The 27,655-nt window shown below is 40.2% G+C and overlaps 1 long non-coding RNA gene across 1 annotated transcript; it reads right to left on the bottom strand.

Moving 5' to 3' along the window:
• Positions 1-197: 197 nt before the first annotated feature.
• LOC106606238 (uncharacterized) lies at positions 198-27,655 on the bottom strand. Its single transcript, XR_014392502.1, has 6 exons — positions 27,453-27,655; positions 24,835-24,886; positions 21,433-21,691; positions 20,667-20,941; positions 5,752-5,873; positions 198-994 (listed from the first exon to the last, which is right to left on the bottom strand). It is a non-coding gene; the product is annotated as an uncharacterized LOC106606238 (long non-coding RNA).

Genomic DNA, 27,655 nt, shown 5'->3' with positions numbered 1-27,655 from the left:
GAGATGATTGTCAGTCAAAAAATAGCTGCCTTGAGTTGAATATTTGACGGACAAAAACGGACAATGATGAATAGATAATACGATTTTATCTGTATTCATGTGGATGAATTCATGCCGTGGCCTGACAGTGAGGGAAAAAAGTATTTGATCCCCTGCTGATTTTGTACGTTTGCCCACTGACAAAGAAATGATCAGTCTATAATTTTAATGGTAGGTTTATTTGAACAGTGAGAGACAGAATAACAACAAAAAAATCCAGAAAAACGCATGTCAAAAATGTTATGAATTGATTTGCATTTTAATGAGGGAAATAAGTATTTGACCCCTCTGCAAAACATGACTTAGTACTTGGTGGCAAAACCCTTGTTGGTAATCACAGAGTTAACACTACAACCGTTAAAGCACTCATTTTGACTGCTCATTTTTTAAAGTCATCCCCTCCTCTGTCCTTGACTTTTCCTTTAAAACACACTGTGTTAGAATCTTAATGTCACAAACAGAACTGGAGTTATAACCAGTTTTAGAGGACATGCCCTTTTTCTGAATAGTTTTCCCCTCACCAGAAGCCATACATCGACAAGCAACACTGCCATAAACGCATGTAAAGAAAAATTGTGGGGTTTTTTGTGTCACAATTTTGGACAAATCTGTCAAGAATGAGAAAGGATTAAATTCAACTTGTGAATTTTATTGAATGTTTATGTTCTCTCCTTCAATCACCACCTTCTGGAGACACCTGAAACCCCACCTCTTTAAGGAATAGCTGGGATAGGATAAAGTAATCCTTCTAACCCCCAACTTAAAAGATTTAGATGCACTATTGTAAAGTGGTCGTTCCACTGGATATTATAAGGTGAATGCACCTATTTGTAAGTCGCTCTGGATAAGAGCGTCTGCTAAATGACTTAAATGTAAATGTAAATGATTATTGTCAATGACTTAATAATCGCTGGGTGCTCTGGGTCTCTCTTCATACTGGGGACAGGTCACCTCCCTGTAGGAAGAGAGAGAGAGAGAGAGCAACATTATAAAATCCATGTATACAAACAACAAGTGTGTGGTTAAAATTGGCAAAAGACACATACAATTCTTTCCAAAGGGCCGGGGGGTGAGACAGGGAGGCAGCTTAAGCCCCACCCGCTTCAACATATAGGCGAGGGCACTAGAAAAGTCTGCAGCACCTGGCCTCACCCTACTAGAATCTGAAGTCAAATGTCTACGTTTGCTGCTGATCAGGTACTTCTGTCCCCAACCAAAGAGGGCCTACAGCAGCACCTAGATCTTAGGCACAGATTCTGCCAGACCTGGGCCCTGACAGTAAATCTCAGTAAGACAAAAATAATGATGTTCCAAAAAAAGGTCCAGTGGCCAGGACCACAAATACAAATTCCATCTTGCCCTAGAGCACACAAACTATACATACCTCGGCCTAAACATCAGCGCCACAAGTAACTTCCACAAAGCTGTGAACGATATGAGAGACAAGGCAAGAAGGGCCTTCTATGCCGTCAAAAGGAACATAAAATTTGACATACCAATTAGGATCTGGCAAAAAAGATGTGAATCAGTTATAAAACCCATTACCCTTTATGGTTGTGAGGTGTGGGGTCCACTCGCCAACCAAGAATTCACAAAATGGGACAAACACCAAATTGAGACTCTGCATGCAGAATTTTGCAAAAATATCCCCAGTGAACAACGTAAAACACCAAATAATGCACGGAGAGCAGAATTAGGTCGATACCCGCTAATTATCAAAATCCAGAAAAGAGCCGTTAAATTCTCTTGATTCTTTGAGTCTCTTGACAACAAGGTAGATGAAATTCGAGCAAGGGTTGCCTTCCAGAGAGACATCAGAGACTAACATTCTGTTTCACTGAAACAAGGCTCTCTTGGGATATGTTGTCGGAATCAGTCCACCCACCGGGTTTCTCCATGCATCGCGCCGACAGAGATAAACACCCCTCTGGGAAGAGGATGGGCGGGGGTGTATGCTTTATGATTAACAACTCATGGTGTGATCATAACAACACACAGGAACTCAAATGCAGGCCATTCTACCTACTAAGACAATTCTCGTCAGTTATAGTCACAGCTGTGTACATCCCCTCTCAAGCGAACACCAAGACGGCCCTCAAGGAACTTCACTGGACTCTATGTAAACTGGAAACTATATACCCGGAGGCTGCATTTATTGTAGCTGGGGATTTTAACAAAGCAAATTTGAGATCAATGTTAACCTAAATTTTATCAGCATATTGATTGCACGACACGTAGGGCTAATACCCTAGACCACTGCTACACTAACTTCCGCGATGCATACAAAGCCCTCCCCCGCCCCCCCTTTGGCAAATCCGGCCCTGACGCCATCTTGCTCGTCCCGGCTTATAGGCAGAAACTCAAACAGGACGTATCAGTGACGAGAACCATTCAACGCTGGTCTGACCAATCGGCAAGCCACGCTCCAAGATTGTTTTGATCACGCGGACTGGAATATGTTCCAGTTAGCCTCTGATAACGTCATTGATCTATACGCTGACACGGTGAGTGCGTTTATAAATAAGTGCATTGGAGATGTCGTACCCATGGTGACTAATAAAACCTACCTTAACCAGAAACCGTGGATGGATGGCGGCATTTGCGAAAAACTGAAAGCTCGATCCACCGCATTAAACCATGGAAAGAGGTCTGGTAATATGGCTGAATATAAACAGTGTAGTTATTCCCTCCGCAAGGCAATCAAACAAGTGAAATGCAGTTACAGGGACAAGGTGGAGTCGCAATTCAATGGCTCAGACACAAGACATATGTGGCAGGGTCTACAGGAAATCACGGACCACAAAAACAGCCATGTCACGGATACCACTGTCACACTTCCAGACAAACTAAACACCTTATTTTCCCGCTTTGAGGATACAGTGCCATCGTCGTGGCTCGCTAACAAAGACTGCATCCCCCCCCTCCTTCTAAGTGGCTGACGTGAGTGAAATATTTAAACATGTTAACCCTCGCAAGGCTGCAGGCCCAGACAGCATCCCTAGCCACGTCCTCAGAGCATGCAATGACCAGCTGGCTGGTGTGTTTACAGACATATTTAATTGCTCCCTATCCCAGTCTGTTGTCCCCATATGCTTCAAGATGGCTACCATTGTTCCTGTACCCAAGAAGGCAAAGATAACTGAACTAAATGACTACCGCCCCGTAGCACTCACTTCTGTCATCGTGAAGTGCTTTGAGAGGCTTGTCAAGGATCATATCACCGCTACATTACCGGCCACCCTAGACCCACTTCAGTTTGCATATCGCCCCAACAGGTCCACAGATGACGCAATCGCCATCGCACTACACACTGCCCTATCCCATCTGGACAAAAGGAATACTTATGTAAGAATGCTGTTCATTGACTACAGCTCAGCATTCAACACCATAGTACCCTCCAAGCTCATCATCAAGCTGGAGGCCCTGGGTCTCAGCCCCGCCCTGTGCAACTGGATCCTGGACTTTCTGACGGGCCGCCCCCAGGTGGTGAAGGTAGGAAACAACATCTCCACTTCGCTGACCCTCAACACTGGGGCCCCACAAGGGTGTGTGCTCAGCCCTCTCCTGTACTCCCTGTTCACCCACGACTGCGTGGCCATGCACGTCTCCAACTCACTCATCAAGTTTGCAGACGACACAACAGTAGTGGGCTTGATGACCAACAACGACGAGACGGCCTACAGGGAGGAGGTGAGGGCACTCGGAGTGTGGTGTCAGGAAAACAACCTCTCACTCAATGTCAACAAAACAAAGGAGATGATCATGGACTTCAGGAAACAGCAGAGGGAGCCCCCCCCCCATATCCACATCAAAGGGACAGCTGTGGAGAAGGTGGAAAGTTTTAAGTTCCTGGGCGTACACATCACAGACCAACTGAAATGGTCCACCCACACAGACAGTGTGTTGAAGAAGGCGCAATATCGCCTCTTCAACTTCAGGAGGCTGAAGAAATTTGGCTTGTCACCCAAAACCCTGACAAACCTTTACAGATGCACAATCGAGAGCATCCTGTCGGGCTGTATCACAGCCTGGTACGGCAACTGCACCACCCTCAACCGCAGGGCTCTCCAGAGGGTAGTGCGGTCTGCACAACGCATCACCAGGGGCAAACTACCTGCCCTCCAGGACACCTACAGCACACGATGTCACAGGAAGGCCAAAAAGATCATCAAGGACAACAGCCACCCAAGCCACTGCCTGTTCACACCGCTATCATCCAGAAGGCGAGGTCAGTACAGGTGCATCCAAGCTGGGACCGAGAGATTGAGAAACAGGTTCTATCTAAAGGCCATCAGACTGCTAAACAGCAAACAGCAACACCCACCCGTAGCACACGCTTCAGCAGGTATATCTCACTGGTCACCCCCAAAGCCAACACCTCCTTTGGCCGCCTTTCCTTCCAGTTCTCTGCTACCAATGACTGGAACGAATTGCAAAAATCGCTGAAACTGGAGACTTATATTTCCCTCACTAACTTTAAACATCAGCTATCTGAGCAGCTAACCAATCACTGCTGCTGTACATAGCCCACCTGTAAATAGCCCATCCAATCTACCTATGTCATCCCCATATTGTTTTTATTTACTTTTCTGCTCTTTTGCACACCAGTACTTCTACTTGCACATCATCATCTGCACATCTATCACTCCAGTGTTAATCTGCTAAATTGTAATTACTTTGCTACTATGGCCTATTTATTGCCATACTTCCTCACGCCATTTGCACACACTGTATATAGACTTTCTTTTGTTTTCTATTGTGTTATTGACTGTATGTTTGTTTATTCCATGTGTAACTCTATGTTGTTATTTGTGTCACACTGCTTTGCTTTATCTTGGCCAGATCGCAGTTGTAAATGAGAACTTGTTCTCAACTAGCCTACCTTGTTAAATAAAGGTGATTAAAAAATATATATATAAAAAGTATCACTAACTCAGAGAGGCTGCTGCCTACATTGAGACCCAATCACTGGTCACTTTAATAAATGGATCACCAGTCACTTTAAACAATGCCACTTTAAATAATGCCACTTTAATATTGTTTACTTATCTTACATTACTCATATCACATGTATATACAGTATTTTATACCATCTACTGCACTTTTCCTATGCCACTCGGCCATCACTCATCCATATACTGTACTTATATGTACAAATTCTCATTCACCCCGTTAGATTTGTATGTATTAGGTAGTTGTTGGGAATTCTTATATTACTTCTTAGATATTAGATATTACTGCACTGTTGGATCTAGAAGCAGAAGCATTTCACTACACTTGCATTAACATCTGCTAACCATGTGCATGTGACCAATTTTTTTTATTGGATTTGAGAAAGCCCGCCGAAAGCAGACCTGGCTCTAAAGAGAAGACAGCCAATGTGCACACTGCCCACAAAATGAGGTGGAAACTGAGCTGCACTTCCTAACCTCCTGCCAAATGTATGACCATATTAGAGACACAGATTTCCCTCAGATTACACAGACCCACAAAGAACTCGTAAACAAATCCACTTTTGATGCCATCACAGCAGAAAGATTTGTGACCTGTTGTCACAAGAAAAGGGCAACCAGTGATGAACAAACAGCCCGGGGTTTCGATCCACCAACCTTTTGGTTACTGGCCCTACACTCTAACCACTAGGCTACCTGTCGCCCCAATACTTTTTCCTCATAGCTATTTATAGAAAGTGGAAGAGTTATAAACTTTTACCTTTGTTCTGAAACTGCAGAACGTTGATGTTGATGTCACCTCCTACTGTGGAGTTGATCGCTGGGGCAATTACAATGCTTCCACCCTGCGCTGTGATGGTAGACTGGGGATTGTAGGTTGGTCTGTGCAGGGGGAGAGAGACAGAGGGAGATAGAGGTAACCCTGTGTCCTCACCCTGGTATTACAACACAAGGTAAAACTCTGACCTCAAACATTTCATTGAAATCGGTCTCACCTTTGTTGACAGGGCATTTCTCCACCGATGAGACCGCTGTCCTCTGCTATCCTCCCTTCAGTGTCCCCCTTTTTTCTTCCCCAAGACAAACTACTATCTTTGGAGAAAGCGGTTGTGTCCCTATCTTCTCTCCTCCCATTGAAGCAAATGCACCCCATTTCTTTCTCTCAATCTCAATCTATGGAACATGAGTGAACTCATGAACATATTAGGGTCCCACATTAAACAAAGTACAACTTATAAAGGCTTTATAAAGCATACATAAAGGCTTCATAAGTACTACATAAATGCTTCACAAATCATCTAAGTGTATTTCATACTTTATAAATGGTGTATAAAGGGTGACATCATATCTGCTGTAGGGTAAAATGCCAAATGTGACATAAAGCACTAGGTATGTTTATACACCATTTTAGAGTATGACATGTTTCCTAAATCTATCTTTGAAGCTTTAAAGTATTTCAAATCCATTCCAGTTTGATAAATTGTCAAGTACAATTGACTTTATGTTCCACCAGAAATAGGTTCAACAAAGATTTACTCCAAATGTTACTCCAAAACGAATCTATTGTAATTATTAAGGGAAGATCCTTACCTTCTGTGATAAATTGACTGTGTAGTGTGAAAGATGGTGAGAATGTGACCACGGAGGAAGTCGCCACACGACAACAAAAACCTGAACAAAAACCCCACCCTGAAGGTTTTTGCGCAACAACAAAAAAAGCTTGCTTTTTTCGGCCATTCTAAATCAAAAGTATATACACATATATTAGTAGGCTATACGTAAAGATTAAATTGAGAATATAGCGTGACAATATTGTAAAATGCATGTCAACATGTGAATTCTAGACTGCACAACAAAGAGCCAGCGCAACAGAGAGCAGAGCCTTCCCTCAGGGCCTTCCGTTTTTCAAATCATTCGTCTCATCATGCAGCCTTAATGTATTAGACCTCAAAACATGTGCATCACAACTAACGTTGCATACGTAACTCTAAATGAAGCATATAGGAGGACATGTTTATTCGTTAACCGCTCAACACAGAATAGCTGCATGTGCGTACTCCCTTAAATCGTTTGGGGAAAAATATAATTTCTATTTAAGTTAACTATGTTCAATTGTTCAGTATATACAATATTTCTTTAGACCTGTCTAAAATAAGTAAAAGATTGATTGTGATGGTGTGAGCTATATCAAATGGATTAGTCTTTTTAAAATGTAGATATTCCAAAGGTCTGCATCAGTGGCTTGTAAGATGTGTTGAAGCCAGGAGACGCTACACCTGTTTATGTTAATTAGCTGTCAGTTACCATGAGACCAGCAGTTTTTGGAATGACAATCACCTGCTAACAAAATGTCATGACCACAACAGCCCAACAACTATAACTGTTCCTGTTGATTTCCTGTTGTGCAGTCTCTCTTCTGTCACTGTGTCGGTCTGTCACTCCTAAGTGTTCATTGCTATCACATATAGAGCCAACATATTAAGGAACTGGCAGTACACGTGTTTCTGTTTTCTTCCTATACTCTTAGGGGGGGAAAGCTGCTATCTAGAACCTAAAAGGCTGTGCCTGGCTGTCCTACATGTTCCCCCACCCTAAGGGGCAACATGTAGTGAAACGTACAGTGACGTGTGTCTCTGTGAAAAGCAGAGAAACCAGGCCAAGCATATCGCAATATTTAAAAATACAATCGCGGAGAAACTGTTTGGGCAACAAATGTCTATTGCTGTAGCATGGACATCACCATTCCTGCAATGGTGTAAAAAAAAAACTACCTGAATGCGCCTCTTAGTTCATAGAGCGGTGGTTACATGAACCTCCCGAAGTCTTCCAACGGTTATAATTAGGATTGTGGTGCTGCAGGTGCACAGCAGAGCGACGCTCCAAACTTCTCAGAATGGTGCCATGTCTCACAAGATCACTTAATGATTAATTAGTAATCTACATAACAAACCGAATATAATAGGATGATAATGTCAGGCTACTGTTATACCAAAAACATCATGTCATTATGACAATTTAGGATGATTGTGCTGAAATGATGGATTGTATTTCTCATGGTTGGCTGTTTAACTCCATGTGCTCTCAGTGTGATTAGTTAGTCTGGTTAGCCACCCTTATTTACATCACTCAATAAGATCGAAATGCATATTACCTGAACAAGGCAGTAAACCCACTGTTCCTATGCCGTCAATGTAAATATGAATTTGTTCTTAAAACAGTAGCCCGACATTATCATGCTATTATATTCGGTTTGTTATGTAGATTACTAATTAATCATTAAGTGATCTTGCGAGACATAGCACCAGCCGCTCTGCAGTGTAATTGTCAATGAAAATGACTGTAAATGGTTTTCTTACTACCTGGGGCGGCAGGTAGCCTAGTGGTTAGAGCATTGAGACAGTAACCGAAAGGTTGCTGAATCGAATCCCCGCGCTGATGATGTCAAAATCTGTCGTTCTGCCACTGAACAAGGCTGTTATAAATTATAATAATACATGATCATTCTTAATGTTACACGAAAATAAGTAAATAAAGTTTTAATACATTTCATTTTTGTATTAATAAATGAAGTTTATCATTCAAATATTGAAATGACTCATATAGTCTCCAATTATTCCATCTTTACAATAAAGAATTAAGTGTTCCACTTTGCCAATCAAGGTGTCCCAATTTGCCCGTATCGACATAAAAAATGTGGTCTCAGCACAATTTGTGTTTGAAAAAGAGTCATTCATCCTGTGTTTAATATTTATTTATTTTGTTTAGTGTAGTAGAGATTTTAAGCTATTTAGAATAGTATCATGTTGGGGGTTAAGACAATGGGATGATTCTGTAAGGTGTTCCGGAAAACGAATTTTCAGAAAGTGTCCGACTTTACCAATACTCACCCTAATTATATAATTTGGTAAATGTATTTCAATTTCTCTGTATCACTTCCAGCACCCCTTTCTGCAGCGCTATGTTATCTTCTATGCGCTGTGCTCTACCCAAGGCCTAATAAATTAATCAATACTTCTTATTATTAATTACATCCCCTGTGGTCAGTAATCCCATATGAAGTTATTCTGTAGGTAGGCCTACTGTAACAATAATATTTAAAATAATCTATCAGCAAGTAGCCTACAATTACGAGAATAAATGCAGTAAGTCAATTAAGACACTATTGGTTTAAGCTATATTGTTATTGAAACGATGACCTTTTCTAACAAATGTCTTGAATAGCCTATGGGAAGGTGTACAAATGTGTATTCGCATAAGGAGGGCTTACAGCAGCACCTAGATCTTCTGCACAGATTCTGACAGACCTGGGCCCTGACAGTAAATCTCAGTAAGACAAAAATAATGGTGTTCCAAAAAAGGTCCAGTCGCCAGGACCACAAATACAAATTCCATCTAGACACCGTTGCCCTAGAGCACACAAACTATACATACCTCGGCCTAAACATCAGCACCACAGGTAACTTCCACAAAGCTGTGAACGATCTGAGAGACAAGGCAAGAAGGGCATTCTATGCTTTCGAAAGGAACATAAAATTCGACATACCAATTAGGATCTGGCAAAAAAATGTGAATCAGTTATAGAACCCATTGCCCTTTATGGTTGTGAGGTCTGGGGTCCGCTCACCAACCAAGAATTCACCAAATGGGACAAACACCAAATTGAGACTGCATGCAGAATTCTACAAAAATATCCCCAGTGTACAATGTAAAACACCAAATAATGCACGCAGAGGAAAATTAGGACGATACCCGCTGATGATCAAAATCCAGAAAAGAGCTGTTATATTCTACAACCACCTAAAAGGAAGCGATTCCCAAACCTTCCATTACAAAGCCATCACCTACAGAGAGATGAACTTGGAGAAGAGTCCCCTAAGCAAGCTGGTCCTGGGTCTCTGTTCACAAACACAAACACACCCCACAAAACCCCAGGACAGCAACACAATTAGACCCAACCAAATCATGAGAAAACAAAAAGATAACTACTTGACAAATTGGAAAGAATTTACAAAAAAAACTGAGCAAACTAGAATGCTATTTGGCCCTAAACAGAGAGTACACAGTGGCAGAACACCTGACCACTGTGACTGACTCAAAATGAAGGAAAGCTTTGACTATGTACAGACTCAGTGAGCATTGTCTTGCTATTGAGAAAGGCTGCCATAGTCAGACCTGCCTCTCAAGAGAAGACAGGCTATGTGCACACTGCCCACAAAATGAGGTGGAAACTGAGCTGCACTTCCTAACCTCCTGCCAAATGTATGACCATATTAGAGACACAGATTTCCCTCAGATTACACAGACCCACAAAGAACTCGTAAACAAATCCAATTTTGATGCCATCACAGCAGAAAGATTTGTGACCTGTTGTCACAAGAAAAGGGCAACCAGTGATGAACAAACACCATTGTAAATACAACTCATATTTATGTTTAATTATTTTCCCTTTTTTACTTCAACTATTTGCACATCATTACAGCACTGCATATAGACATAATATGACATTTGAAATGTCTTTATTCTTTTGGAACTTTTGTGAGTGTAATGTTTACTGTTGATTGTAATTGTTTATTTCACTTTTGTTTATTATCTATTTCACTTGCTTTGGCAATGTAAACATATGTTTCCCATGCCCTTTGAATTGAGAGAGAGAGAGAGAGAGAGAGAGGGGCACACATATCATTTAGTATATATAAAGACAAGATTAAATTGAGAATAGTCTGAATGATGAGAATACTCATTGGTCCCGTTCGGTGAGCTTGTGCGGACTACGTCTACCACTTCCTGGCAATAACAGCGTTTACAGTTGGCCTGGGAAGCTCTAGCAGGGCAGGCATTTGAAGAACTGACTTGTTGGAACGGTGGCATCCTATGACTGTACCACGTTGAAATTCACTAAGCTCTTCAGTACAGGCCATTCTACTGCCAATGTGCATGGCTGTGTGCTCGATTTTATATGCCTGTCAGTAATGGCTGTGGCTGAAATAGACGAATCCACTCATTTTAAGGGGTGTCCACATACTTTTGGCCATGAAGTGTATCAATAATCTTGCAGTAACATGTCAGTGTCTCTCTACTTCCTCTTTTTTCCCTACAGTATACATCCTCTGCGCTTGACTCTGTGTCGCTCAACATTTTACATTCTAGTAATTTAGTAGACGCTCTTATTCAGTAAGTGAGTGCACACATTTTTTGTACTTTATTATTTTTTGTCCTGGTCCCCGGTGGGAATCAAACCCATAACCTTGGCGTTGCAAGCACTAAGCGCCAACTGAGCCACACGGGACTAGCATCTCTGGGAACATATTAATCATGCGTAGGCACAGCACTGTAATAAACCATGTATGGGATCATTTCCACACAAAGTCTGAGATGTATCAATATGAACATTTGCTTGATAGAGTGCCTAAATGTATGAACTGCCATGAACATTACCAAGTGGAGGAATAAGCAGAGTGGGGGAGCCGGGGGCTCAGCTCCCCTGAATGAGACATTAGCAGTGGCGACCTGTCATACAGGGCAGGTGGGGCAGAGCCCTACCTGTTTTGAGCCCAATATTTTTTGCAACAAAAAAAAATATATGTATATACATTTTGGGGGGGGGGGTTTTGGGGGGGGGGGGGACTTGCCTGTTTTGCATGTTATTTTGCCATTAATACGTGTCACATCAATTTGCAAACAATGTAAAAAATATATATATCATTGAGTTAATAAAGCTGCATACAAACAGGTAGCTCCAAAATAGAGGTGTTTCAGCCTAGCTCAGTGCTTTCTGTGGTGTTGGGGCAGGCTAACAGAAAATAGGAGCATTGCACTGTGATTGGCTCAGTGTTCTGTCACTTATGGAGACAATACATCACCCGCCTTTAGTAAGGGTAGACGTCAAGAATGTGAGCCCTTTGGGTCCTGCCATAGACTTAGATTAGAATTGCCCTTCCACGAAGGCTCAAGGTCATTGGCCACAGATAAAATGACGTCAAATCACGTTATATGTACAGTAGCTTTGATGGGACTGGTCATGTCAACATCTTACTGTCAAAATCTTAGCTAGCAGTCATCATCATGAATCAAGTAGACAATCTACAAGCAATCATTTTAATCAATCACCTTGTCATATGAAGAGAAATAATGAAGATAAATGATAGATAAAACGTATCAGTGCTCATCCGCCATTGGACATAAACATTACACAACAAGTTGGAAATCGCAAATTAAACAATACGTTTTTTGGAAGGAATCGGTGACAGTGGCTAACAGCAAGCATTGCAACTGGGAAATCGGGAATAAACAGCTCAAACTGGGAAAAAACGTTTTGAACGGTCTTTCAACTTGGAATTGTAAATCCGGCATCTTTCTCTTTGATGACAACATTTTTCCAGGAAGGACCGCTGAGTCATTTTCCTGTTCAACTACATCACAACAACATGAGTCCAAAAATATATTGTATGTTGCTGCATAAATGATGTAATATGCCAGCGAGCTGTGTATATTGTAGATAAGAAAGTAATACTAAGTGTATATTGTGTAGTAAGATATTAGCAGCACATGTGCCTCACTCTAATATTTTGGTCAATTTTCACCTCTTAATTTCACCTACTGTTCTGACTCGGTGAGGCACATGTAGCCTATAACCTGTTTTTGAGAAATGTAATCATCGAATATTGTAAGAGCTTTCATTGTCTGCTTGTATCCCTTTATTTATCCAACGGTTCTGACTTGGTGTACAGGGAGAACACTGTAAGAATGGCCCATGTTCTGAATTCTGTCGCTGTACATTTCAAAAGTGCTGAACAAATAGTTATATTGACTACATCTGTCCTAGCTCGCTCATGAATGTCTTAATCAAATTACGGATTGCCTCTATTCCGCTTGTCGTCCCCTTATGGTATTTGTACATCTCAATTGTCATTAGAAACCACATTTGTTTAAGCAAGTCAGCCATATCAGCTATGTTTTTTTTAAAGGCAGTAAATGAGGCTGAAGGAACTCTTTCGCTGCCAGACAAGGCTCCGCTGAAAGCCAGGTGTAGCAGTGGTAAGGTGTTGGGACTGCTGTTGGGACAGCTTTATGGGACAGCTTTATGTTAGGCCCTAACAGTTATAGTGCAATTAATGTATTGTTTAGTGTTGTGGTGTGGCTTTGCTGACATGCATCTAAAAAACTAACCAAATGCAACAAAAGTCAAACTTTGGGCGGGGTCTCTAAATAATGCTAATTTAAGCATTCTCCTATTTATTTCAAATGCAGTGATAAATATGTTTTACAGTGGTAAGTATCTAAATATAAGCTTCCAAATGAAACTAACACCCGCACCACTTTGTGACTACAAACCTTTTCTGCGTCAAGATCACTTTCGCAGCAAAAAGCAAGCCAAGATCGACCTCTCAGATTTGTTTTAAACATGACTTTAAAAAAATCGAACATTAAATTATTAAAAACAGATGAGTAGGAATGAGGTTTGTGCAGTAGGCCTAAACATTATCACAGCATATTGGCTATATGCCTGGCGTGCCAATATTGTTCTTCTCAGAACCAGGGGTGAAACTAAAGGCGCTATGGTGTCCCGACAAAATAAGTCGTGGTGGTATGCGGTACCGGTAAAACATGAGCCTATCACAATTAATACATGCCCCAAAAAACGGTAGGCTATTACACCCAGGGGCGGAAATCGCGGGGGGGACGGGGGGGACACGACCCCCCCATCCTGGGAAAAATATGATTTGTCCCCCCCAATATATCACTGAAACATAACTATGTAATTTAAATAATATTAATAATACGCAATGAAAGCAATTGTGCTGATTATAGACACTTAACAGCGCGTTTTTAAGTTTCAAAAGATTGCGACCCCCCCACCCTTTTCCTCACAATGGTTTGATCCACTGGCAAGGTAACAGAGGGGTCGTAGCCACTGTCTGAAAGGCACTCAATGAACGTAACTGACGTGAGGTTAATCCAGTCAATCGCGCACACACACTAGCTGAATATGCACAGCTAGCGCGCAAATATTAACTATTAAGCTAGCTAGTACCTATTCCATTTATGTGGCCTCGTCAAATATGGAATCTTTGCTATGGTCAATTTATTCCGAGATCAGCATGCAGATGACGTAAGTTAGTGCTTCAAAGTCCCTGTGATAAGGTTAGCGATAAACTGATTTAACCCAGGTAGCAAAGATTATAGCAAACACCACTGAAACTGAATTGGTGTTCGCAAGCTTTGCAAATTCAGCTATTGTTGGAAGCCAGCCAATATGAAACAAACTATTAAAATTACAAAAGGTTGCAGCATATGTTGTGTAAAAGGTGAACTCATACAGCTGTCAACTCTTGTCATTTTAATCCGTTTCACATTTGCTAGCTACCTTTTAGATCGAAGCCCAAATAGAATGATAAAAGATAAGATGATAGAAGCCCATCTCCTACTGTAAATAACCAACACACTGTGTGTGTGTGTATAGCCAGCCAGCCAGGTAGAAAAATGGCAGAAAAATAAAAGACGGACATCAGAGTATTTTTCAGTACACCAAAACGCAAAGTAAGAACCCTAGTAGCCTAATATCCCAAAGACTAGTTGATAAAATGTTCATAAGAAAGAAATGAAATTCTAATGGAAATGTTTCACAATGATGTCATTGGGCAGAGCAGGCAACAGATGGCACACAGACAGCAGAGTTGGGGACAGATATGCAGGGACAGACTGGCAGAGACAGGGAGTCTCAGGTAAGTTTCTTGAGTCTTTGTTTGGCAACATTATGAAAGGTTCTCCATTTTTTTTACTTGTAAAATAGGAACATAATTGGAAAATGCCATGGATACCCCCACTCTCAACTTAAACTGGTGACTGAACTAAGATTTGTTAAAGGCAATGGTATTGCTGTTGTGAATAGTTGTGTAGTTTTGGGTACCGGTAGTTAGGAGTATGGCAAACACCTTATTTCTTTGGTTCCTCAATATACATTTACCATATTACAATGTAGGCTATGTGTTACAGCACTACTTTTGGTGTCCCCCTCAGGAATTGCTCTTGAGAAAATGTCATGTAATTGTCCCCCCCAAAGTTGATATCAGATTTTCGCCCCTGATTACACCATTACTTAACATTACTGCATGTCAGCCGCATGAACAATTAGCGAAGTGACTGGAAACCGGGTGGTAAACGCTTCAAATTGCGTTGTCGTTTGAGGAGAACACATACATTTTGTCAAGGCGGAGATGCGTGGCGGAGATAATCACCGACAAGGCGGAGATGAGTGGCGGAGATGATCACGAACAAGGCGGAGATGAGTGGCGGAGACGGAGGCACTGGCTACAAGTGTAAACCTAATGACAACCGCATAATGTCATAGATGTCTCTTTCCATTCATCACATTTCGGGTGCACTGTTTAAGTTTGGATGCTGAAATTATTTTTGGAGCGGACAAATGTGGGCCGGTAGCCTACACGAGCGCCTTCCTTAAGTGATTGTTTGACAATCAGATGATCTTAAACTGGTTGTGTTTCTGCCACATTAAAATGCATAGGCGGTGTGTCCATAAGGTTAAGCTTTCCCTATAGTAAATTTAATAAAATTGCCAAAATAATGTAGCCTAATTAGCTCACTCGTGTCTATACATAAATCATTCAAAATAGGCTACTAAACCAGAAAGATGTCGATTGTTTTAAATCGCACAGACAGACTACTGTCGGAATTGCCCGCAATTTGGGCAGCGCGCGCTGCAAATGCCAAATATATGATTGTTGAGTTGTGACTGTCAGTGAAAAGCAGAGAGACCCAGCCAGGCATATCGCAACATTTAAACTGTTTGGAAAACAAATGTCTAGTGCTGTAGCATGGACATCACCAGTGCCTGGCTTTTGGAGCTTTAGCCCCCAATGATTTTGGGTCAGCCCGAATCTTTTGCGCTGCTGCAATGGTGTAAAAAATTGTAGTCAACTGAATGCGCCACTTATTTCTTTGGGCGGTGGTTACTTGAAACGCCCGAAGTCATCCAATTGATATAATCAGGGATGTTGGGCTGCGGTTGCACAGTGGAGTGACGCTCTGCCACTTCTCAGAATGGTGGTATGTCTCGCAAGATCACTTAATAATGATTAATTAGGATTCAACATAACAAACCGAATATAATAGCATGATAATGTCGGGCTACTGTTATACCAAAAACACAATTTCATTTCTTATGACAATTTAGGATGATTGTGCTGAAATGATGGATTGTATTTCTCATGGTTGGCTGTTTAACTCCATGTGCTCTCAGTGTGATTAGTTAGTCTGGTTAGCCACCCTTATTTACATCCCTCAATAAGATCGAAATGCATATTACCATGAAACTAATTGGGATCAAATGGTTGACGTCATGCAGCATGGACGTTTCACCTGTAAAATGTGAAGAATTATCATTCGGGATTGACAGTGATGATGACCTAATTTTTGTAATACTTACAGTATGTGTAGGCAATCGTGAAATTCGGATGATGAATTGTATGTAGCCTACATTCTAACATTATTTTATACAAAAGGCTTCATGTTGGTATCGACTTTCATTCAGAAATGATGTCTTAATAATAATTCCAAAACAATGGTGCTCCGGTAGACTACCTAAAGAAGACAACACAGTAACTGGTTATAATAAATGTAAAGTAATGGACATGTGGTCAACTGATAATTCCAGCACCGTGTTGATTGGGACAACGTCACTGTGCTGCTTTGAGACAAGCATGAGAACTCATATGGATAAATCAATGTCAGATTTTTGTTTTCACTGAATCTCCGTGTGGATATTTGGTTTCAATTAGGCTGGGAAATGTTAGCTAAATTGAGGTGAGCTCTCATGATTATTAGTTTAGCAATTGAAAGCACTGCCGATTTTCTCTACGCACACATTAGTCCTATAGCCTACCTGATGAGCTTCCCTGGTGTTTTCCTGAGCTTTCCATTACTTTTCTGATGCATTTCAATCACTTAACCTACTAATGCGAATACACATTTGTACACTTTTCCCATTGGCTATTCAAGTCATTTGACATATTGTTTTATTGTTTCAAAAGGTAATCGTTTCAATAACTATATAGCTGAAACCAATATCGGCTTCATTGACTTACTGAATTGATTCTCGTAATTGTAGGCTAGGCTGCATTCTGATAGATTATTTTAAATATTGTTGTTACAGTAGGCCTACCTACAGAATAACTTCATATGGGATTACTGACCACAAGGGGTGTAATTAATAATAAGAAGTGTTGATTAATTTATTAGGCCTTGGGGAGAGCACAGCGCATAGAAGATAACATAGCGCTGCAGAAAGGGGTGCTGGAAGTGATGCAGAGAAATTGAAATACATTTACCAAATTATATAATTAGGGTGAGTATTGGTAAAGTGGGACACTTTCTGAAAATTCGTTTTCCGGAACACCTTACAGAATCATCCCATTGTCTTAACCCCCAAGACAATGGGATGTTCTACATTGCTTAAAAAGTCTACTACACTACTGCACTAAACAAAATAAAACATAAATAATAAACACAAATTGTGTTGAGACCACATTAAGTCGTTACGGGCAAATTGGGACGCCTTGATTGGCAAAGTGGGACACTTAATTCTTTATTGGAATGAAGGATAAATTGGAGAGTATATGAATAATTTCAATATAATAATGATAAACTTCAATTATTTATACAAATGCGTGGATTTGTGCAGGTGCGTGCGTGGGGCGGCAGGTAGCCTAGTGGTTAGAGTGTTGGGCTAGTAACCGAAAGGTTGCTGAATCAAATCCCCGAATTGACAAGGTAAAAATCTGTCGTTCGCTTTTTATTTTACTAGGCAAGTCAGTTAAGAACAAATTCTTATTTTCAACAACGGCCTGGGTTGCCTTGTTCAGGGGCAGAACGACAGAGTTTCACCTTGTCAGCTCGGGGACTCAATCTTGCAACCTTTCGGTTACAAGTCCAACGCTCTAACCATAGGCTACCCGCAGTTAACCCACTTTTCCGGGGTAGGCCGTCATTGCAAATAAGAATTTGTTCTTAATTCACTTGCCTAGTTAAATTAAATGTATTTATGTGGAACATTAAGAATGTATTATTATTATCATGATTGTTATTATGATTATTATTATAATGTAATATTATCATTATTATTTGTATAATGTATTATTATTATTATTATCATGTATAATTATTATTATTATGTACTATTATTATTATTATTATGTACTATTATTATTATTATTATGTATTATTGTTATCATGTATTATTATTGTCATGTATTGTGAGTATTATTATTATCATGTATTATTATTATTATTATTGTTATCATGTACTATTATTATTATTGTTATCATGTATTATTATTATCATCATACTTGATTATAATGATATGATGTAGCCTATATGTAATTACAGCCTATAAATAAAATACAATGAACTTCATGTAGGACCTATCAGCTCTACATTCTCCACATGACATACACTCTAATGATCATGTTGTAGAATGAAACCAGAAAGACGTTACCCCTCAACAATTTCAATAACTGTTTTATTGTCACCAGAGTCACATACAGCAAAATAATCTTTAGTCATCATACACCTGTATGGTTATCCAAATAGCTAGGAATTGTTATTTAGAAATGTAACGTAAACTCACTCACTTTTGTACATCGCATTGGTCCATTCAATTGACCTTATTTTAGCGCCCAAAAAACGTAATACTTCCAGATCTACTGTAATGTCAATACCATTGTAGAGCACAATTTCTTCCCTTTCCAACAAAATCCATGACGAGACCACGCTGCCCGTTTCAGCATGATTCAAGAAGGCAATGAGCTCCGTGGGGAAGCGAAACTAATGCTTGATAGTGAGGAGAGATGTCATGTGGGGAAACGGCTTTTTTTCACTCGATCTGTCCAACTTATCACCTTATCGCATCTAAAATGTAAATAAAACACTATAAAGAGTTTATATAATGTGTCATTACATACCTATTTGAAGGTTTGTGTCGAATTTGAATCGGGTTTTTAGGGCGGTGCTAAAGTGATCTTCAGAAGTAAACATCGTCTATTGAGAGTCATGATCACTTGCAGTGATGACGCAAAAAATGACTAGGTATCCCCCCTTACCCCCGTCACTGTCCATTTCTTGTTTTTAAACGATGAGAGAAGTGTTACACCTGGTGGAGAGAGATTGTAAGACAGAAATAGTTGCTTTATGCGTGCTGTACGTTACGGCATGACACGTCACGATGTGACGGAGGGTCAGTTTTTTCAACTTTTCTCCAATACTATAGAGCCATTACCATGTCGATCAACGCATGAATAGAAACGTAGTTCACACCCCAGATTTTGAAGTCAACACAGTCACTACAGTCCCATTAGTTTTCTTTGCAGCCTCGTTTGAATGTCGTAATCCCCGGACATATATATACAAAATCTGCATTAAAATGGCCTAGAGGAGGTTACCAGTTTTCCAGTAACAGGGGGTCCCAGTTTGACAGTAGGCATTGACATACTGCGACAACTCTCAAAATGTCAATATTCTAAAAAGTTGAGAGTAGTAAGAAAACCATTTACAGTCATTTTGATTGACAATTACATCCCATTACAAAATATGTTGTAATGAGACACTGAATATCCTTTCTTTGTTTTTTATAACCTTAACATTATTTACCATTATTTATCCAATGTCATTTCACATCTATTATGCCTCTACAGACACGTCATCACACGGGATGCCACGCCCACCATGATGGCGTCATACCCATTGAACGCATTTTTTTCCTCACTAACACACAGGCATTGGCTGTTGGTTATGTTGTTGTACACATTCAAAGATATCCGTTACAACGCTTAAGTGTCCATCTTTGCCAGGTGTCCCACTTAACCAATACTCACCCGACTCCTGGCTCTATAAATAAATGAAATCATTGAAAATACTACACCAGCATAATTTAGCCACAGAGGTTCAATAGCTTATTTTAAAAAGCTAGAAGGTATTTAGCAATTTTTCAAAATACAATTGAGGGAAAAATCTGTTTGAATAGGTGAGTGGCACTGGAAAGTTGGTGGACTATAATTTTGTAAACCTTTTGATCTGCGTGTCCACTCTTTTCATTGGCCAATACTACTGGTTGCATTTAAGATGAGTCATTTGTTTTATTGATCTCAGCACGTACATTTCAGAGTAGCTTGTGATTTTGCTAATTTGTGTGGTATAACAAATATTAATGTATGTCTCCAGTCATGTAAAATGACAGAGAATTGCAGGAAATTATTTTTTTGAAATTTCCTTTTTTTTCTCCGGACCTACAAACCCCTCAGCACCTGGTCTTTAGGACAGAGCCCCGAATGTTATGAAACTATGGTGACGGCCCTGCCCAACCCTGCTATCCTAATGGGCTCGCCTCTTCTTCAGTGTGCCATAGAGGATGACTAGGAGAGCTCCAGCTGCCAACACAGCCACCACCCCCACAACGGGAGCCCAGAGAAACACTGGTTTACCTGGGAGAAGACGACTACCAGATAAAGACAACAGCTACTCACATCAGAACATTTAACCTACAACCCTGGTGAAGGTGACCACCTACAGAAGATGACAAGTTGAGACCAGCCCATTAGGAGAAATATAAACCAGCCCATCTGACATTTTTTAGACCGACAATATTAATTAAATGGATATCTTACCTGCTATACTGAGAGTGCAGAGTCAAGTGGTCCGTATTGATTCTCAGCCTTACAGAAGTACTGCCCACTGTCCTCATTGCTGATGTTAAGGATGATGTAACTCTGCCCTGATCCTGTTTCTGAGAACCCTGTCCGTTCTTCATTCTTCTTGTACCAGGTGTATTTATCCACTGGTGGCTTGGCATCACTGCTGCAGGTCAGAGTCACTGATCTGCCCTCCACTATTTCACCAGAGGGACTGACTGTGACTGACACTGAGGTGTTCTTTGGGAAGTCTGGAGGAGAAAACGATGAAGACAGTTTGTAACCTCTAGATTAACACCCACAGCTGATGTTGTGGTGACATTGAGCTGTTTATGGCATGTTATTTAGCGCATGCTGACTGGGGTCCTTCCACTCCAGAGGGGCTTACTACGAAGCAGGGTCAATGAGTTAGCCAGCTAACTTGCCTAAATATTGTAAAATAATGTTTTATTTCTTAGAAAAAAAGCTTAAAATGACATGGTCTAATTGACTGAACAACCAAAAACACATATTGAAGTTTAGCTTTCTTAATGAATCAGAAAATTAATGGTTATTTCTGGTTGTTTATCAAAGTTAGCTGTAGTATACCCCTTTGTTGTTTTTCAAGCTAATGCTAAGATGTAGGTCAGTAAACAAAACCATATTTGGGTTGCTGACTCTCAGAGCCAATAGATGATTTGCTAGGGACATAAACGGAAGAAATGCATACATTTCTAATATCCTCTCTAAGCACTCTACTCACATCCCACTACAAGGATCACTGCCGGACCAGGGGAATCCTCTCTGCCGCTCACCGCACAGGAGTAGCTGCCTGCATCCTCCCTGCCTACCGGGTCTAGTTCCAGGTAATTGGCCATAACCTTGACCTTGTTGGTATAGGTCAAAGGTTGTGTCCCTGTACCAGGTGTAGGTGGGATTCTCTCTGATGAAGTAGGAGCCACAGGTCAGGACGGCCCTCTCGCTGTCCACAACTAGGTCAGGGGTCAAATCAACATGGAGCCCTGGGTAGAGTGGGGGTCATTTTAATTTAGTTTTGATTTGATTTCAAACAAAATAGCTTTATTAGATCAAGTCAAACCCAGGAAAATAACAGACAGTAAGGTAAAGCATAATAGATTCTCCTCCCAAAGCTTCCAGAAGATTCTCCTCTTATATTGTGTCTCAAAATTACGGAGACATCCGTTGACGGACAGCGGGATGATTGTCAGTCAAAAAACACGTGCTTTTGTTGGCCTTTGTGCAGACTTTGTGCGAATACAATAGAAAATAGCTGTCTTAAGTTGAACATTTGACGGACAAAAACGGACAATGATGAATTGTCACGTTTAACCTGACTCCTGGATTCCCCATCCACCCCCCAGGAGTGACATTAGTCCAAAACAGGAAGCTGAAGGTGCCTGAATTGCTCTCTCTCAGGTCTGTGATTCTAAGCGTGTAAGAGCAGGGTATGGTCAAAGAAGAGCCCTTTAAAACCCTAGGATGCATATGTCTGGTCAAAATGACCCGGCCTAATGTTTTTTTGCTCTATTGATCCCCCCAAAATGTCATCATCTAATATTCCAGGAATTCATTAAATACGGTGTATTTAATGTTCCAACATTCTAGTTTTGTTTTTTAATTTCTTATTTTTTTAAGTAAAAATGGTTTTTGCATCGCTAACCCCAAGTTTTCATATGTGGGTCAAATATGACCCGTAGGTATTTCCTATGGAATTCACTACATTGCACTCGTCAAACTGACCTTTCTTTTTGCTGCAACAATAAAATCAATGTAATTAATAAAGTATTTATTAAATATCTTGTTTTTAGTGTTCGGTAATCACAGTTTTCGTTTCTCCTTTTTAACTCATTGAGTAAAATGAGTTTTTGCATAACTACCCCAAGTTTACATATGTCGGGTAAAAATATTACCCATACACATTTCTCATGGAATTTGATAGGAACCTTTGATCCTAGTACATTTTTCCAGTCAGGAATATATTTACAGTGGACAACACATCTGCAGTCAACAATTTCACAATACTGGAAGACAATTATGCTCATCATCTGATACATGCAAGTATTTTACAAAAAGTTGACCTCACAAAACATTTGATGTCTTCAGATAAAAAAATATTCTATAACATTTGCACGTCCATCATTACAGAAGTTAGAGAGAAATGTATACTATATAATAATAATAATAATAATAATAATAATCTATCTATCTAGCCTGATCTTGATCTTAGCCAGCTAGCCATGCAGCTAGTATAAGTTAGTCTGTTTGTCGGTTGGTCGGATATAATGTTTCGCCCCAAAAATTTAATCAGCCAGCTAATCAGAGAGAGGGGGGTGGGGGTAGGGGAGTAGTTGGAAGATGACTAGGAGAATGTGGGAGGGGGGGGTCTAAACTTAGCCACACTAATGCTAAAATAATTGGAGACAGCAAAAGGGACAGAGTGGAGAGAGGTCAACAAAGAGGAACTAAAGGCCTTTATGTGTTTAACAGCTGGAATGTCTCCACACGGGAGCCACATTTTGGATCCACTGCAGAATCCAATGTATAAGGTCACCAAGTCGGTCGGAAGATATGAGGATATCCGTCGCTACCTGAGGCTTGATGACAAGAGGACCAGAGTGTTCAGAGAGGCAACGGACCACCTGGCAGCCTTCCAGTATGTGTGGGACCTTTTCTTAGCAAACTGTAGAGGAAGGTTCATCCCCAGCGACTGGATGAGCAGCTTGTGCCGTTCCGGGGCAGAAGCAGGTTCGCACAGTACATGCCCAGCAAACCTGCCAAATATGGCATACAGATCTTCTGGGTGTGTGACGCAAGAGTCCCCTATGCCATTGATGGCATAGTCTACACAGGCTGACAGCCAGCAGAGGAGGTTCAGAACAACCTTGGAGAGAGCGTTGTCCGAAAGTTGTTCAGTGGAATGAGACAAACAGGTGAAATAGTACGCTCTGTAAGTATTATTTCAATACCTCGCTCAGCCTTGTTTATCTTTTCTAGTGTGTATTTTAGATAGACATTTTAATCATTATTGTGAGATGTTGTTATCTTGAATCCAAAAAGAATTTAATAGAAATTCCAAATGTATAATTTTGGAAATAAAGTAAATTGACAATTTGTCCCTTTGTTTTGAATCACAAGTCGCAACATCACAATGGACAACTTCTTTACTAGTGTACCTCTGGGAAAATAACTTGACAATTGTGGGGACTCTATGACAAAACAAGCCAGACATACCAACAATTATGAAGCCATCCAAGTTCAAGAAGGTGCATCGCTCCGAGTTTGGTTTTAATGGCAACTTGGCCATGGTGAGTTATGTGCTGAAGCAGCGAAAGGCTGTTGCCCTCCTGAGCACCCTGCATGATGACAAAGCGGTGGATGAGGCCTGTGCGAAGAAGAAGCCAGAGATGATCCAATACAATAACTGCACAAAAGGAGGAGTGGACATTATGGATCAGATGGTGCGTAATTACACATGCAAACGCCAGTCAAGGAGGTGGCCGATGGTGCTGTGATACAACCTGCTGGATGTTGCCACCTCAATGCTTACACCATATTTATGGCACAGAAGCCCAACTTCATGGTAGGTGTGAACAGCACCTGAAAGCTGTTCATCAAGGAGCTGGTCAAAGAGCTTGTGATCCCACACATGCAGAGGCTCATAGAAGGCTGTTGCAACCTACCAAAGGTCATCACTGAGGAAATGGAAAGATGTAGGGTGATGAGAGAGCCATGCCACCACCACTCACAGCAGCCAGGGCCATAAGAAGAAGAGGCGCCAGCTCTGCCCAAGCGCAAAGGATAGAAAAGTCAGCTGCTGGTGATCTCAGTGCAACACACCCGTCTGCAAAGAGCACAGTCACATGCTTGTTGTTTGTAACAAATGCATGGACTAAGACAGCATAAGTAAGCATGACACACACATACAGACACACAAGAAGTAAGAAGTACATTTGTGGTGTTGAAATCTGTGCCATCTGCTCCAAGAGAGTTTCGAGTTCCTTTTCTGTGAAACCAACGAAAGAGAAGTAGTGTGAGGTTTAGTTTTCAAATGAACACAGTACACACCAATAAATCCAGATCATTCCTTTTCAGGGGGTAAACAAACAAGTACAACTAAAATGTCATTTAATCTCAACTAGTTTACCTGTAGTCATGAGCAGGATGAATACCAGGTTGGAGTGTTGAGATTCACCACCCTGCAGAGATAGAAGATGGTGGAGAAGAGGATACAAAAGCATCATCATCATCATTATCAAGACAGAACATACTTCATGTACAGTATACTAACCAGTCAACATCATCATGACAGAACATACTTCATGTACAGTATACTAACCAGTCATTATCATCATCATGACAGAACATACTTCATGTACAGTATACTAACCAGTCAACATCATCATCATGACAGAACATACTTCATGTACAGTATACTAACCAGTCAACATCATCATCATGACAGAACATACTTCATGTACAGTATACTAACCAGTCAACATCATCATGACAGAACATACTTCATGTACAGTATACTAACCAGTCAACATCATCATTACAGAGCATACTTCATGTACAGTATACTAACCAGTCATTATCATGACAGAACATACTTCATGTACAGTATACTAACCAGTCAACATCATCATGACAGAACATACTTCATGTACAGTATACTAACCAGTCAACATCATCATCATGACAGAACATACTTCATGTACAGTATACTAACCAGTCAACATCATCATCACGACAGAACATACTTCATGTACAGTATACTAACCAGTCAACATCATCATCACGACAGAACATACTTCATGTACAGTATACTAACCAGTCAACATCATCATCATGACAGAACATACTTCATGTACAGTATACTAACCAGTCAACATCATCATCATGACAGAACATACTTCATGTACAGTATACTAACCAGTCAACATCATCATGACAGAACATACTTCATGTACAGTATACTAACCAGTCAACATCATCATTACAGAGCATACTTCATGTACAGTATACTAACCAGTCATTATCATGACAGAACATACTTCATGTACAGTATACTAACCAGTCAACATCATCATGACAGAACATACTTCATGTACAGTATACTAACCAGTTAACACCATTATCGTGACAGAACATACTTCATGTACAGTATACTAACCAGTCAACACCATTATCATGACAGAACATACTTCACGTACAGTATACTAACCAGTCAACATCATCATCATGACAGAACATACTTCATGTACAGTATACTAACCAGTCAACACCATTATCGTGACAAAACATACTTAATGTGCAGTATACTAACCAGTCAACATTATCATGACAGAACATACTTCATGTACAGTATACTAACCAGTCAACATCATCATGACAGAACATACTTCATGTACTGTATACTAACCAGTCAACATCATCATCATGACAGAACATACTTCATGTACAGTATACTAACCAGTCAACATCATCATGACAGAACATACTTCATGTACAGTATACTAACCAGTCATTATCATGACAGAACATACTTCATGTACAGTATACTAACCAGTCAACACCATTATCATGACAGAACATACTTCATGTACTGTATACTAACCAGTCATCATCATCATGACAGAAAGTACTTCATGTACAGTATACTAACCAGTCAACATCATTATCATGACAGAACATACTTCATGTACTGTATACTAACCAGTCATCATCATCATGACAGAACATACTTAATGTACAGTATACTAACCAGTCAACATCATCATCATCATCATGACAGAACATCATGTACAGTATACTAACCAGTCAACATCATCATCATTACAGAGCATACTTCATGTACAGTATACTAACCAATTAACATCATCACGACAGAACATACTTCATGTACAGTATACTAACCAGTCAACATCATCATCATTACAGAGCATACTTCATGTACAGTATACTAACCAGTTAACACCATTATCGTGACAGAACATACTTCATGTACAGTATACTAACCAGTCAACATCATCATGACAGAACATACTTCATGTACAGTATACTAACCAGTCATTATCATGACAGAACATACTTAATGTACAGTATACTAACCAGTCAACATCATCATCATGACAGAACATACTTCATGTGCAGTATACTAACCAGTCAACATCATCAAAATGACAGAACATACTTCATGTACTGTATACTAACCAGTTAACACCATTATCATGACAGAACATACTTCATGTACAGTATACTAACCAGTCAACATCATTATCATGACAGAACATACTTTATGTACAGTATACTAACCAGTCAACATCATCATGACAGAACATACTTCATGTACAGTATACTAACCAGTCAACATCATCATCATGACAGAACATACTTCATGTACAGTATACTAACCAGTCATTATCATGACAGAACATACTTCATGTACAGTATACTAACCAGTCATTATCATGACAGAACATACTTCATGTACAGTATACTAACCAGTCATTATCATGACAGAACATACTTCATGTACAGTATACTAACCAGTCAACATCATCATCATGACAGAACATACTTCATGTACAGTATACTCAATTAAAAATAATATGAGAAGAAATACTATGATATGAAAAGTATGAGACGACACACAAGGCCTGATCAGAGGAACATCTGTTCATAAGTACAACATACATAATACTAACATATATATGACTAAATGGCTTATTACATTCAACGTTCAGTAACAGAGACTCTTACCATGTTGAAACAGGAGTCCAGTAACAGAGACTCTTACCATGTTGAAACAGGAGTCCAGTAACAGAGACTCTTACCATGTTGAAACAGGAGTCCAGTAACAGAGACTCTTACCATGTTGAAACAGGAGTCCAGTAACAGAGACTCTTACCATGTTGAAACAGGAGTCCAGTGGGAGTTCTTTCTCACTGTCACTAGAACAGTAG

This window comes from Salmo salar, chromosome 06 (assembly GCF_965601325.2).
Source record: "Salmo salar chromosome 06, fSalSal1, whole genome shotgun sequence".
Lineage (NCBI taxonomy): Eukaryota > Metazoa > Chordata > Actinopteri > Salmoniformes > Salmonidae > Salmo > Salmo salar.
This window is presented reverse-complemented; position numbering and strand designations above follow the sequence as displayed.